A 15288-nucleotide genomic window follows, 5' to 3' on the forward strand; every position below is an offset into this window, starting at 1 on the left:
TATCCGGAAAGAGTGAGTCCCAAATTCCCCAGGGGGTAAACCCAATTCCCGCAAACAGGTTTTAAAAATGGAAGAAAACTGAAATCTTGATAGCGAAAGACCAGACTGGTGAACTAAAAATGAGACCTCCCCCGAGCGCAGACGTGCAAAATCAGAAACTAATACAACAGGACAACCTGCCGACCCTAATGGGCCAATGGATATCCAATGACCGCGACCTATCTGATCTGTCTTTGACTTACGGACACATATCCTCATGCAACCCCCTATGAAGCACACATCCTTGGAAAACAAACCGCCAGGCTTGCGCTGCCTAGCTGATACTAACTCGCAGATGCGGAGTGCAGCAAAAAAGGCTAAAGCGAAAGCCGCACAAAATAAAGCAAGCTCCCAGAAATCAAGGCCAAGGCACACCTGTAACATCCCAGAGTTATTTTACTAAACTCTTTTTCCCCGCTACTATTTGTTGGTAACATGTGCCTTGTCATCTAATGTTATTTTATTTAATTTTCCTCACAAATGTGCATTTTCTAAGCCTGTTACATGTAATTGCTGTAATTTCCATGTACACAAGCAGGTGGCAGCAATGTGTTTAGCAGGGCCTTATTTACAGTTTAGCATATCTAGACTGGAATAGTTTATTCCAGTTTAGCTCCCCCTCTTTGAGCAGAGTGGGCTTGCCCATGTCCTGCCTCATGGGGAGGGAAGGAAGTTAAGTTAGTGTGCCAGCCACCCCGGCTAGGGGAAGGCTGTGCTGGTAGGAGTTCCCAGTTCTAGGGATCCCAATCCAGGATTGTGTCTCGGCTGAGACCAAAGATCATCATTCCCAGCCTGAGCCTTCAGCCTCAGCTAGTGACAAGCAAGCAGCCACCTCCAGAACTCCAGGAAGAACCATACCCTGTGAGCTAACTGTAAGTACCATCCAGAGACCAGAAGAAGCCAAATTCCTCCTCAGCTAGTCAGTCCCATACACAGCAGAAGATAGACAGAGCAGAAGATATAGATTCCTGCCACATATTACAGAGCCATAAGCAGACGACTTATCCTGCAAGAGAGCTCCAGGCACATGATAGAAGCAGAAGAGATAGTAATCCCTGCCATACATTGCCAATACCTGCTGGGACCCAAGACTATTGCTGTATCTCGTGTGGATTAATGCTACATCAAGTAAAGACAAGTTGAATTATATCCCAAGTCTTGATCTCAATTATTGCTACTGAAACCCTCAATTACTCCTACTAGCAACACTCATTTTATTGCAAGTGAGCCAGGATCCAGGAGTCCAGCCGTACCAAGGTAGGAGACACAGTTGACACTATTGCCATTATCACACAGAGACATTATACCACTCTGGCATTCCTAACCTGGTACGTGAGTTGCAACATCTTAAAGGGCCCTGAGATTGTACCCTGCGCACGCTGCAATTGGCGTCACGAACAAAAACAATAGACTTCTATATCCATATCCGGACCCACTGCATTATTTTGGCGTCCGTCTAACTGTACCACGGTCCTGCTCATTGCACACCGCTTCCAAAATTGTAATTAAACGCAAATATAAGGAAAAGAAAACTGGTCTACGCATATCTACCCCAGATGAGCCTTTTTTCCATCCTCTAACAATCGCCTCACCAGAAAGTGATATCTTGTACACCATGTAGCTGTAAAAAGAAAGACACCCCCGATAATCCCTTACGAACCACATTAGCTGAAGATAAAATATTGCATGATCGCACTAGGAATTGAAGACTAACCCGCAGCAACTCATCAGGCTGCATAGGGACAATCCCCCCAATACCTGACAACTAGGGTTAAGCGAACCCGAACTGTAAAGTTCGGGTTCGTACCGAACTTTAGGATTTTTGGACCCCGGACCCGAACACTTCCGTAAAAGTTCGGGTTCGGGTTAGGTGTTCGGCGCTTTCTTGGCGCTTTTTGAAAGACTGCAGAGCAGCCAATCAACAAGCGGTTAACTGTCTGACCTTAGAAGCCATCACAGCCATGCCTACTAATGGCATGGCTGTGATTGGCCAGAGCAGCATGTGACCCAGCCTCTATATAAGCTTGAGTCACATAGCGCTGCACGTCAATCTGCTGTTACAAGTGTAGGGAGAGGATGCTGCTGGACTTGTGATTTCAGGGAGAGAATAGGAGAGAATGTAACTCAGCGATCTACAGAGAAAGAGTTGTGTGGGTGCAGGACACAATCGTTTTACCCTGCCCTGAGGCCATTGACCAAAAAAAAAATTACTTTTATAATTCTGTTAGGTGGGCGGCGGCGGTGGCCATTTTATGCAAGCTCAGTGCACCAGCACTGCATCTGAGCTTTTGGGGCATTGCAAATCACAATTTTTTTGGCAAAGTACAACATCTTGATTAGTCAGTGTGCAATTTAAGGTAGAAATACACCCATAATTTTCTGAGGTTTTAAAAACACTTTTTTCTTTTCAAAAAACAGTATTTTTCTGATCTGCAAGTGTTAAATTCAAGTTTAATATATACAGCTTTCATATTCTGTTACCAAAAAAACACTTTTTTGGTTACCTACAACATCTGGATTAGTCAGTGTGCAATTTAAGATAGAAATACACCCATCATTTTCTGGGGTTTGAAAAACACACTTTTTTTTTCAAAAACCAGTATTTTCCTGATCTGCAAGTGTTAAATTCAAGTTTAATATATACAGCTTTCATATTCTGTTACCAAAGAAACACTTTTTTGGTAATCTACAACATCTGGATTAGTCAGTGAGCAATTTAAGCTAGAAATACACCCATCATTTTCTGGGGTTTCAAAAAATACACTTTTTTGACAAAAAACACTATTTTCAGGCCTTGCAGCATCAACACGTGTGAAATTACAGGCTTATATACTGTTGTCAAATTGAGTTGTTAAACAAACACTCGTTTGGGCACAAAACATTTAGTTGGCAGCCTTTTATGCAGATGTCATTGTGAGATACACCCTTAATACATTTTGGTTATATTCAGAGATTTTAAATACAGCCATTTGGTGCACCAATATTGAATTCAGGCCTACACTGGTTCAGGTCGTGTGAGATACCCCCTCTACATACAGGGGTTTAATACAGCCATTTGAAATACATCCATTTTGTGCAAAGAAATATTTAATTTAGGCCTACACTGTTTGAGGCCGTGTGAAATACACCCTCTTCATACAGGGGTTTGATTCAGGCATTTGAAATACAGCCATTTGAAATACAACCATTTTGGGCAAAGAAATATTAAATTTAGGCCTACACTGGTTCAGGCCCTGTGAGATACTCCCTCTACAAACAGGGGTTTGATTAAGGCATTTGAAATACAGCCATTTGAAATACAGCCTTGTTGGGCAAAGAAATATTTAATTCAGGCCTACACTGGTTCAGACCGTGTGAGATACACCCTCTACATACAGGGGTTTGATTCAGGCATTTGAAATACAGCCATTTGAAATACAGCCATTTTGGGAAAAGAAATATTAAATTTAGGCCTACACTGGTTCAGGCCCTGTGAGATACACCCTCTACATACAGGGGTTTGATTCAGGCATTTGAAATACAGCCATTTGAAATACAGCTATTTTGGGTAAAGAAATATTTAATTTAGGCCTACACTGGTTCAGGCCCTGTGAGATACTCCCTCTACATACAGGGGTTTGATTCAGGCATTTTAAATACAGCCATTTGAAATACAGCCATTTTGGGCAAAGAAATATTAAATTTAGGCCTACACTGGTTCAGACCGTGTGAGATACTCCCTCTACATACAGGGGTTTGATTCAGGCATTTGAAATACAGCCATTTGAAATACAGCCATTTTGTGCAAAGAAATATTAAATTTAGGCCTACACTGGTTCAGACAGTGTGAGATACACCCTCTACATACAGGGGTTTGAATCAGGCATTTGAAATACAGCCATTTGAAATACAGCCATTTTGGTCAAAGAAATATTTAATTTAGGCCTACACTGGTTCAGGCCCTGTGAGATACACCCTCTACATACAGGGGTTTAATTCAGGCATTTGAAATACAGCCATTTTGGGCAAATAAATATTTATTTGCAGAAGTGACAGAAGTGAACGGCGCAGGCGCGGGATTTCGCCTTCAATGCAGGGAACAGTGGCATCAATCAAGAGGAGCGGGGCGAGCACAACACTGGACCTGGGCGGGATAATGGGTGAGTGCACGTAGCCTCTAGGTGCTGATTTTACGCCCACATAGCACCTAGAGGCTCATTAGCATATAATAAAAGTGCTTTTTTAGCAAAAACGGCTGCCGGGACTAACGTTAGAAACATACTGTTATGTAGTGCTGACATTGGCGCATCGCTATATCAGTCAGCTACATAACAGTATTTCTGGTGGTAGAAACCATTTAAACAGGTTTCTGAATCTGTCAATCATCAGAAAAAACGTTACGTTATGTAGCTGACTGACAAGATGAGTAAGTACATGGGAGGACCATCGCAGCATGTCTCGGATGATGACGAAACACAGGTGCCAACTGCTGGGGCTTTCGAAAGTGTGCAGACCGACAAGGAGGGCAGGGGTGAAGACTGGGTGGAAGATGATGTGGAGGACGATGAGGTCCTCGACCCCACATGGAATCAAGGTCATGCGAGTAACCTATGGAGTTCGGAGATAGAGGCGGTGGTCGCACAGAGCCACCAGAACAGCAGAAGAGGGAGCAGGATGCAAAAGCGGAGCGCCCGTCCTCTAGACAGTACGCCTCCTACTTCCCACCGCAGCAAGGGACCGAGCACACCAAAGCCAGCTCCAAGGAGTTCCCTAACGTGGCAGTTCTTTAGACCAGTGTTTCCCAACCAGTGTGCCTCCAGCTGTTGCAAAACTACAACTCCCAGCATGCCTGCACAGCCAAAGGCTGTTCGGGCATGCTGGGAGTTGTAGTTTTGCAACAGCTGGAGGCACATTGGTTGGGAAACACTGCTTTAGACAATGTGCTGACGACAAGACACGAGTGGTTTGCACGCTGTGCAATCAGAGCCTGAAGCGAGGCATTAACGTTCTCAACCTGAGCACAACCTGCATGACCAGTCAAAGCACGAGCTGCAGTGGAGTAGACACCTCAAAAACCAAGAAAGGTCTCTGGCTCCTCCTGCTTCTTCTTATGCTGCAGTCTCGGCCTCTTCATCTACCTCTGGAGTGACAGTGCCACCTGGCCTTTGAAATGCTGTCATTCCGTCTGGTGGAGACGGATAGTTTTAAAGGCCTTATGGCGGTGGCTGTCCCACAGTACATCGTGCCCAGCCGCCTCTACTTTTACAAGCGAGCCATCCCTTCCCTGCACAACCAAGTAGGGGACAAAATCAGGTGTGCACTGCGCAACGGCATCTGTAGCAAGGTGCAACTGACTATGGATACGTGGACCAGTAAGCACGGTCAGGGCCGTTATATCTCCATAACAGCACACTGGGTAAATTCATTGGCAGCTGGGCCTGAGGCGGATAGCAGTTTGGCGCATGTCCTTCTACCACCGAGTATTGCAGGGCGCTTCAGTTTGCCTCCTGTTGCTTTCTCCTCCTACTCTGCTTCCTCATCCTCTACCAGCTCCTCATCGGTCAGCGTAACACCTTCACCACCAACTTCAGTACAGCCAGGGATAAACGACAGCAGGCAGTTTTAAAACTTATCTGTTTGGGGGACAAACCCCACACCGCGCAGGAGCTGTGGACGGGCCTTGAACAACAGACCGATGAGTGGTTTGTGCCAGTCAGCCTTAAGCCCGGCCTGGTGGTGTGCAATAATGGGCGAAATCTCGTAGCAGCTCTGGGACTAGCCGGTTTGACGCACATCCCTTGCCTGGCGCATGTGCAGAATTTGGTGGTGCAGAGATTCCTTAAAAATTACCCCGATTTACCAGAGCTGCTGCATCAAGTGCGGGCCATCTGTGCGCGCTTTCGGCGTTCTCACCCTGCTGCTGCTCGCCTGTCAGCGGTGCAGCGTAACTTCGGCCTTCCCGCTCACAGCCTCATATGCGACGTGCCCACAAGGTGGAACTCCACCTTGCATATGTTGGCCAGACTGTGCGAGCAGCAGCAGGCGATAGTGGAGTTTCAGCTGCAGCACACACGGGTGAGTCGCTCTGCGGAACAGCACCACTTCACCACCAATGACTGGGCCTCCATGCGAGACCTGTGTTCCTTGTTGTGCTGTTTTGACTACTCCACCAACATGGCCAGTGCCGATAACGCCGTTCTCATCGTTACTATCCCACTTCTATGCCTCCTTGAAAAAACGCTCCTGGCGATGATGGAAGAGGATGTGGCACAGGAGGAGAAGGAGAAAGAGGGATCATTTCTTAGGGTTTCCGGCCAGTCATTCCAAATTGGCTCTGAGGGTGGGTTTCTGCATCCACAAACCCAAGGTACACAATTGTCCAGCCAGGGCACAGTTCTGGAGGATGAGGAGGTGGAGGATGAGGAGGAGGAGATGGAGGAGGAGGAACCATGTTCACAGCAGGGTGGCACCCAGACCAACTTATGGCCATTACTGGTGCGTGGATGGGGGGATACAGAGGACACAGACAATACACCTCCCACAGAGGACAGCTTTTCGTTGCCTCTGGGCAGCCTGGCACACATGAGCGATTACATGCTGCAGTGTCTCCGCAACGACCGCCGAGTTGCCCACATTCTAACTTGTGCTGATTACTGTGTGGCCACGCTGCTAAATCCCCGTTACAAGGACAACGTACCGTCCTTAATTCCGTCACTGGAGCGCGATCGTAAGATGCGCGAGTACAAGCGCACACTGGTAGACGCGCTGCTGAGGACGAGGTCACCAAGCAGCTGGGGCACCGCCAGTACTTCAGAAGGCAGGATTAGCATGGCTGAAATGTGGAAAAGCTTTGTCAGCACGCCACAATAACCAGCACCACTAGCTGATATGGAACGTCTTAGCAGGAGGCAGTATTTCACCAACATGGTGGAGCAGTATGTGTGCACACGCCTACACGTACTGAATGACGGGTCTGCCCCCTTCAACTTCTGGGTCTCCAAATTGGGCACATGGCCTGAGCTTGCCCTTTACGCCTTGGAGGTGCTGGCCTGCCCTGCAGCCAGTGTATTATCTGAACGTGTGTTTAGCGCGGCAGGGGGCGTCATCACAGACAAGCGCAGCCGCCTGTCCACAGCCAATGTTTATTAAAATGAACCAGGCATGGATCCCTCAGGACTTGTCTGTACCTTGTCCAGAATAGACATGTATACCGGCACTAACCAGCCATTGTTATACTACAATTGCTCATGTTTGTATTTTGGATATTTCACACTCTTTTGGAGTGTACCTTAATTTTAAAAAATTAAATTAAAACCAAAAACCTGTGATGGCTATCTCGTCCTCTTCCACCGCCGCTTCCACCTACTCCGCTACGTCCATCGCCTCCTCAAACTCCTACTCCATATGGAACTCCACCTCATAAATCAATTTTTTTTTTTTTTTTTACATGTTTTATTTTATATCATTTCACTTATTTGTCATTTACATTTTCAGGTGAAATTCACCAATTTTTGGGTGTATCGTACCACTGCTATACCTATTAGACCAGTAAAATAAATGTAAAAAAATTATCTGTTACATTTTCTGGTGAAATTAACCAATTTTTGGGTGTATAGTACCACTGTTATATGTCACGGGGCACCAATGGCGCACTCGGTCTCCCATCAGCTTCGGGACCGAGGAACTGTGTTTGGCCTCGTTCCCAGGGCGGCTTTACTAGCTGGGAGGCTCCCTGCTCCTAGGTCTGCCTTAAGCGCCGAACTGATCACTCGGTGCTCGACTTGTCTGTCTGTCGGTCATGTGACGCTGGCCACGTCACATGACCCTCAGACCCCACTATAAATAAAGACAGCCTGCTTGCCACAGGTTGCCTGTTAATTCTAAGTTCCTGGCTATTTGTTGGACTACTGAATACTCACCTGATCCTGTTCCCTGACGATCCTTTGCCTGCTCCTCCTGTACTGTGCATCCCTCCTGGTATTGTGACCTCGGCTCCAACCTGACTACTCTTTACGGACTCCTCTGGTACTTCTCTACTCTCCTGGTATTTGACCCCGGCTTCTCCTGACCATTCTCTGCTTAACCCTTTGTACAGCGTAGCTCTCTTGGCTCTGACTTGGTCCGTTCACGTTCCGTATTTTGTCTGTCTTCCCTGCATATATCCTAAGTAAGGGACTGTCGTCCAGTTGTCCCCTGTCATCAGGACTCGTGAGGCAAGTAGGCAGGGCCAGGGGTGAGGGTGGAGCGCAGTGGTCACTATCCTTCCCCCTGTGTGTGTGTGTGGACGTGACCGTTACACTATATCTAGTAGGCTGGTTAAAAATAAAAATAAAATTGTCATTAACATTTTCTGGTGAAATTAACCAATTTTTGGGTGTATAGTACCACTGCTATACCTAGTAGGCCGGTTAAAAAAATAAAAAAATTATCTGTTACATTTTCGGGTGAAAACCAATTTTTGGGTGTATAGTACCACTGCTGTACCTAGTAGGCCGGTGTCACTACCAGAGCTTTGGGACGTTCTCACAGCTCTGTTTCTCCACCCCTGTGATGATGTCACTACTAGAGCTGGGAGGAGTTCTCACTGCTCTGTTTACTTTTGGTTTCCTTCCTCCCAGCTGTTTCTCATGAGTTTGATTTCCCTCTCTTTATATCACCCCTCCTCCTATTGTAGGGCGTGGATTATAGTTCTCATTTCAGTTGTAGCTCTTGCTTTAGTATCTTCACTTGTAGCTATCAGTTCACTGGACCTGTGTTCTGCTGCAGCAAGCACTCCGGATATTGCCAGCTGTCCTTGGATCCGTCTTCTCTGCGGCTGCAACACCTTCAGCTAAGTGTACAGACATTGTTGTGTTCCTGATTATTTTCTGACTGGATCTGAGGTGGCCACGGTTCCCTCCATATACTGAGTAGGGCACCGGTGGCCGTGCCCCTTCCACTATTGTAGGGGTTACAGTGGTCATCAGTCTTAGGCACGTGGGCATGCCTCGTTCCGCCATTTGGATCCGGGCATGTGCTTTAGCAGCATAGGGAGAGCTTTGAGGGTCGGACAGGGGTCACCCTTTATCCTCCCTAGTTTGGGTCTGGTCAGTAGCTCTTTTACTGTGTATACTATTGTTGCTCACATACAGCCGTGACATTATAATCCACCAAAACCGTCCTTTTTTGACATGGATCCGCTTTCTGGCCTGGTTGACCGCATGCAGGGTCTTTCTTTGGAAGTAGCGGATCTCCGTCAATCTATGACTCAGCTTCAAGCATTGGGCTCTGCTCCGGCTCATGGAGTCTGTTGCGAGCCAAAGGTCTCACTTCCGGAAACGTTCTCCGGGGGCAGTGAGAATTTTGTTCGCTTCAGAGAGGCATGCAAACTCCATTTTTGCTTGTGTTCCCACTCCTCTGGTAATCAGGAGCAGAGGGTGAGGATTGTCATCTCCCTGCTCAGGGGTAATGCTCAGACTTGGGCTTTTTCGCTGCCATCAGGGGATCCCTCCCTTCGATCCGTGGAAAGATTTTTTGTGGCCCTGGGGCAGATTTATGATGACCCGGATCGTGTTGCTCTGGCCGAATCTAACTTACGTGTTTTATGCCAGAACAAACTGTCTGCGGAGCTTTATTGTTCTGAATTTCGGAGATGGGCAGCTGATTCGGGTTGGAATGATGCTGCACTCCGGAGTCAGTTCTGTCATGGTCTCTCAGAGAGATTGAAAGATGCGTTTGCTTTCCATGAGAGACCAACGTCCTTAGAGTCTGCCATGTCATTGGCGGTACGCCTTGACAGGCGTCTAAGAGAAAGAAACGAGACCTCTCTGTCCAGCCATTGTCAGTCTAGGGGCAGTGGTGCGGACTCATTCAGTGTGCAGGGGCCTCATCCTGTCTCGCTCCCCTCTGAGGAGGAGCCCATGCAGCTAGGTCGACTTGCCCCTGATAAAAGAGGATTTAGTCCTCAGAGTATGGTGTGTTTTTGTTGTGGGGGCATAGGTCATTTGGCAAATGTTTGTCCGTCTAGGAGATTCTTGAACTGTACTAAGAGCGATAATAAGAAAAAAACCTCAAAAGGTAAATCATCAAATTCTGCTTCATCTGCTACTTTGGGCAAAGTTGATGTAGGAATTGATGCTTTTCCTCTCACCTGCAGTTCCCGTTTTCTCCTGTCTGCCAGGGTGGCGCTAGAGAGCAAAGTCATTTCTTGTGAGATTTTTGTCGATAGTGGAGCGGCCGTCAATCTTATTGACACTCAATTTGTAGCCATGCATGGTTTTCAGGTTTGCACATTAGAAAAGGATATACCTGTTTTTGCTATTGACTCTGCTCCACTCTCACAGAGATCTCTGAAGGGCATTGTTCACAATATCCGGCTAGCTGTAGGTGACACTCATGTGGAGGATATATCTTGTTTTGTCCTTAACGGATTGCCTTCTCCTCTAGTTTTGGGGTTAGCCTGGCTCACTAGACATAACCCCACTATTGATTGGCAAGGAAGGCAAATAAATGAGTGGAGTGACTTTTGTAGAGAGAATTGTCTCACAGCGACTTTTGCAGAGGTGTCTACTAAAACTGTGCCATCTTTTCTCTCTGATTTCTCGGACGTGTTTTCCGAGAGCGGTGTTCAGGAGCTACCTCCTCACCGGGAGTTTGACTGTCTCATTAACCTCATTCCCGGCGCCAAGCTGCCAAAAGCACGCCTCTACAATCTCTCACAACCGGAAAGAATCGCAATGCGAACTTATATCTCCGAGAGTCTCGAGAAGGGGCATATTTGTCCCTCAAAGTCACCTGTGGCCGCGGTTTTTTTTTTTGTTAAAAAAAAAGATGGCTCTCTGAGACCTTGCCTAGATTTTAGGGAGCTGAACCGTATCACGATTCGCGATCCCTATCCCCTTCCTCTGATCCCGGACCTCTTCAACCAAATTGTTGGGGCCAAGGTGTTTTCCAAATTGGATTTGAGAGGAGCGTACAACCTGGTCAGGGTCAGAGAGGGGGATGAATGGAAAACGGCCTTTAATACCCCTAACGGGCATTTCGAGAATCTGTTATGCCTTTCGGCCTGATGAATGCTCCGGCCGTCTTTCAGCATTTTGTTAATAGTATTTTCTACCATTTAATGGGGAAATTTGTATTGGTGTATCTTGATGATATTTTGATTTTTTCCCCTGATGTTCAGACCCATCAGGATCATCTTTTTCAGGTTCTGCAGATTCTGCGGGAAAATAAATTGTACGCCAAGCTGGAGAAATGTCTTTTTATGGTATCGGAGATTCAATTTCTGGGTTTTCTCCTCTCTGCTTCTGGTTTTCGCATGGATCCGGAGAAGGTCCGTGCTGTACTTGAGTGGGAGCTTCCTGAGAATCAGAAGGCATTGATGCGCTTTCTGGGTTTTGCGAACTATTACAGAAAGTTCATTTTGAATTATTCCTCTGTTGTCAAACCCCTCACTGACATGACAAAAAAGGGGGCGGATTTTTCCTCTTGGTCGGAGGAGGCGCTTGCAGCCTTTTCTAAGATTAAAGAGAGTTTTGCCTCTGCTCCCGTCTTGGTGCATCCCGATGTTTCCTTACCTTTTATTGTTGAGGTGGATGCTTCCGAGGTGGGTGTGGGTGCGGTTTTGTCCCAGGGCCCTTCTCCTGCCAAATGGCGACCCTGTGCCTTTTTCTCTAAAAAACTCTCCCCGGCAGAGAGAAACTATGATGTGGGAGATAGGGAGTTGTTGGCCATCAAGTTGGCTTTCGAGGAATGGCGCCATTGGTTGGAGGGGGCCAGGCACCCTATCACCGTTTTTACCGACCATAAGAATCTGGCATACTTGGAGTCGGCCAGGCGTATGAATCCGAGACAGGCCAGATGGTCTCTGTTCTTTTCCAGATTCAATTTTGTTGTTACATTCCGACCTGGGATAAAAAAAGTGAAGGCTGATGCTCTCTCTCGCTGTTTTCCGGGAGGAGGAAACTCCGAGGACCCGGGTCCCATTTTGTGGAGGGGGTAGTTGTTTCTGCTCTATATTCCGATTTGGAGGCCGAGGTCCAGGCTGCCCAGACTGAGGCACCTGCCCGTTGTCCTTCTGGGAAGTTGTTCGTGCCTCCTGAGCTACGTCACAAACTCTTTAAGGAGCATCATGATACGGTTCTTGCTGGTCACCCCGGGAGTAGAGCCACGGTAGATCTCATTGCTCAGAGATTTTGGTGGCCGGCTCTTCGTAAGTCGGTGGAGGGTTTTGTGGCTGCTTGTGAGACGTGCGCTCGCGCTAAGGTCCCTCGTTCACGGCCTTCAGGTTCCCTTCTCCCGTTACCCATACCTTCCCGTCCTTGGACACGCCTGTCCATTGACTTTATCACAGATCTTCCTCGTTCCTCGGGGAAGTCGGTGATCCTGGTGGTGGTGGACCGTTTTAGCAAGATGGCTCATTTCGTACCTTTCCCTGGTTTACCCAATGCTAAAACGTTGGCGCAAGCTTTTGTCGACCATATTGTTAAATTGCACAGCATTCCCTCTGATATTGTTTCCGATAGAGGCACGCAGTTTGTGTCCAGGTTCTGGAAGGCTTTCTGTTCTCGCCTGGGGGTTCGGCTGTCCTTCTCTTCTGCTTTTCACCCACAGTCGAATGGTCAGACTGAGCGCCTCAATCAGAATCTGGAGACATATTTGCGCTGTTTTGTGGCAGAGAACCAGGAGGATTGGTGTTCATTTCTCCCTCTTGCTGAGTTTGCTCTGAACAACCGTCGTCAGGAATCTTCTGATAAGTTACCATTCTTTGGTGCATATGGGTTCCATCCGCAGTTTGGGACATTCTCGGGAGGGGCTCTTTCTGGTTTACCTGAGGAGGATTTTCCTCGTCTTTGTCTACCATTTGGCAAAAGATTCAGAGTAATCTTAAAAAGATGAGTGAGAGGTATAGGCGTGTGGCTGATAAGAGACGTGTGCCTGGTCCGGACCTGAATGTGGGTGATCTGGTGTGGTTGTCTACAAGAAACATTAAACTGAAGGTTCCCTCCTGGAAATTGGGTCCCAAGTTTATTGGGCCTTATAAAATCTTGTCAGTCATCAATCCTGTTGCCTTCCGTCTTGATCTTCCACGGGTTTGGAAGATACATAATGTATTTCACAGATCTCTCTTAAAACCATATGTCCAGCCCACGGTACCCTCCTCTTTGCCTCCTCCTCCGATTTTGGTTGATGGCAATCTGGAGTTTGAGGTTTCCAGAATTGTGGACTCTCGCATTGTCCGCGGTTCTCTTCAGTACCTCGTTCATTGGAAGGGTTATGGTCCTGAGGAGAGGATGTGGGTTCCGGTGTCGGACATTAAAGCCACTCGCCTCATCAGGGCATTTCATAGGGCTCATCCTGAGAAGGTGGGTCCTGGGTGTCCGGAGTCCACCCGTAGAGGGGGGGTACTGTCACTACCAGAGCTTTGGGACGTTCTCACAGCTCTGTTTCTCCACCCCTGTGATGATGTCACTACTAGAGCTGGGAGGAGTTCTCACTGCTCTGTTGACTTTTGGTTTCCTTCCTCCGAGCTGTTCCTCATGCGTTTGATTTCCCTCTCTTTATATCACCCCTCCTCCTATTGTAGGGCGTGGATTATAGTTCTCATTTCAGTTGTAGCTCTTGCTTTAGTATCTTCACTTGTAGCTATCAGTTCACTGGACCTGTGTTCTGCTGCAGCAAGCACTCCGGATATTGCCAGCTGTCCTTGGATCCGTCTTCTCTGCGGCTGCAACACCTTCAGCTAAGTGTACAGACATTGTTGTGTTCCTGATTATTTTCTGACTGGATCTGAGGTGGCCACGGTTCCCTCCATATACTGAGTAGGGCACCGGTGGCCGTGCCCCTTCCACTATTGTAGGGGTTATAGTTGTCATCAGTCTTAGGCACGTGGGCATGCCTCGTTCCGCCATTTGGATCCGGGCATGTGCTTTAGCAGCATAGGGAGAGCTTTGAGGGTCGGACAGGGGTCACCCTTTATCCTCCCTAGTTTGGGTCTGGTCAGTAGCTCTTTTACTGTGTATACTATTGTTGCTCACATACAGCCGTGACATTCGGTTAAAAAAAAATATAATTGTCATTAACATTTTCGGGTGAAATTAACCAATTTTTGGGTGTATAGTACCACTGCTATACCTACAGTGGAGGAAATAATTATTTGACCCCTCACTGATTTTGTAAGTATGTCCAATGACAAAGAAATGAAAAGTCTCAGAACAGTATCATTTCAATGGTAGGTTTATTGTAACAGTGGCAGATAGCACATCAAAAGGAAAATCGAAAAAATAACTTTAAATAAAAGATAGCAACTGATTTGCATTTCATTGAGTGAAATAAGTATTTGAACCCTCTAACAAAAAAAGACTTAATACTTGGTGGAAAAACCCTTGTTTGCAAGCACAGAGGTCAAACGTTTCTTGTAATTGATGACCAAGTTTGCGCACATTTTAGGAGGAATGTTGGTCCACTCCTCTTTGCAGATCATCTCTAAATCCCTAAGGTTTCGAGGCTGTCTCTGTGCAACTCTGAGCTTGAGCTCCCTCCATAGGTTTTCGATTGGATTAAGGTCCGGAGACTGACTAGGCCACTCCATGACCTTAATGTGCTTCTTCTTGAGCCACTCCTTTGTTGCCTTTGCTGTATGTTTTGGGTCATTGTCGTGCTGGAACACCCATCCACGACCCATTTTCAGTTTCCTGGCAGAGGGAAGGAGGTTGTCGCTCAGGATTTCACGATACATGGCTCCGTCCATTTTCCCGTTTATGCGAATAAGTTGTCCTGTGCCCTTAGCAGAAAAACACCCCCAAAGCAAAGTGTTTCCACCCCCATGCTTGACGGTGGGGACGGTGTTTTGGGGGTCATAGGCAGCATTTTTCTTCCTCCAAACACAGCGAGTTGAGTTAATGCCAAAGAGCTCTATTTTGGTCTCATCAGACCACAGCACCTTCTCCCAGTCACTCTCTGAATCATTCAGGTGTTCATTGGCAAACTTCAGACGGGCCTGCACATGTGCCTTCCTGAGCAGGGGGACCTTGCGAGCCCTGCAGGATTTTAATCCATTGCGGTGTAATGTGTTTCCAATGGTTTTCTTGGTGACTGTGGTCCCTGCTAATTTGAGGTCATTAACTAACTCCTCCCGTGTAGTTCTAGGATGCTTTTTCACCTTTCTCAGAACCATTGACACCCCACGAGGTGAGATCTTGCGTGGAGCCCCAGAGCGAGGTCGATTGATGGTCATTTTGTGCTCCTTCCATTTTCGAACAATCGCACCAACAGTTGTCACCTTCTCTCCCA

This window comes from Bufo bufo, chromosome 6 (assembly GCF_905171765.1).
Source record: "Bufo bufo chromosome 6, aBufBuf1.1, whole genome shotgun sequence".
NCBI lineage: Eukaryota > Metazoa > Chordata > Amphibia > Anura > Bufonidae > Bufo > Bufo bufo.